Source organism: Charadrius vociferus, unplaced genomic scaffold, assembly GCF_000708025.1.
Source record: "Charadrius vociferus isolate BGI_N301 unplaced genomic scaffold, ASM70802v2 scaffold3, whole genome shotgun sequence".
Lineage (NCBI taxonomy): Eukaryota > Metazoa > Chordata > Aves > Charadriiformes > Charadriidae > Charadrius > Charadrius vociferus.
In genome coordinates, this window is record NW_009647748.1 from 580,635 (window position 1) to 581,651 (window position 1,017).

Genomic DNA, 1,017 nt, shown 5'->3' on the forward strand with positions numbered 1-1,017 from the left:
GGGCTGGTGCGGGGAGGCGACAGCGGGGGTGCAGACCCCATCAGGGCTCAGTGTTGGGGAGAGGGGACAGCGTGAGCTTTGCTCTTCGCCTCCCTGGTGGTGTGTTATCGCTGTGCTGCGCCGACCCCACAGGTGCCCTCCGCTGTAAGGGGATCCCGGGGCAGCCCCCAGGGCCCGTGCCCTGTGCAGGCTCTGACTCTCGGTGTGTTTAGTTTTCCCTGCTCGTCTCCATGCAAACGAGGGCGGATGGAGGGATTCAGCTATGGCCCCTCGTTCCCTGCTCCGTAGACCAAAGTCCAGCCGGGAGCACAGCCACAGCCGGCTTGTGGCTACCTATTGCTGCCCGGGGAGGGGTGTGCTGGAGCAGGATGAGCCATGGCTCAGCGTCCCGCCGCCCTGATTAGGGCATAACCCTGCTCTTAGACGGTCTGGGGTGGCCGAAGTAGCCATAAGCTGTTTTATCCTGCGCAGGAGCCGATCCTCAGCGCCGGGGTAGGGTTTAATCACCCTCGGGACCCTGCGCAAGGGCTTGGGCTGCTTCCCCGGAGCAGGAGGTGAGATAAAGCCAGAGCCCGGCCCGTGGCGCCGAGGTCGAGGTGCGCCTTGAATCAATATTGGTTCGCAACAGCCCGTGGGCGATGGCACCGAGGGGAGCGGGGCAGGCAGCCACCCCCACCCCGTCTGCTGCGGCTGAGCCTGTGCAGCGAGTTGTGTGCGGTCTCTGCTCCCAGGGCAGGGCCAGCCCGAGGAGGATCAAAGCCAGTCCTCATGCCAGGCCCCAAGGGGACTCGGGGAGGAGGGAAAAGCGGTGGGAAACTGCCCTGTCGGCGATGGGCTTGCGCCGCCTCGTCCCTCCCTGGGTGCGTTTTGCTTTCCCAGGCTGCGGGGTGGGAGCGGGGCAGGGTGAGCCGGCCCCACCTGGGTGCCGTGCCGAGCAGGTTTGGAGCTGCTGGGCCTGCTCGCCGGGGTGGGGAGGGCCGGGAGCTGCTGACGGAGGGGCTTTTGGGTGGTGCGTCG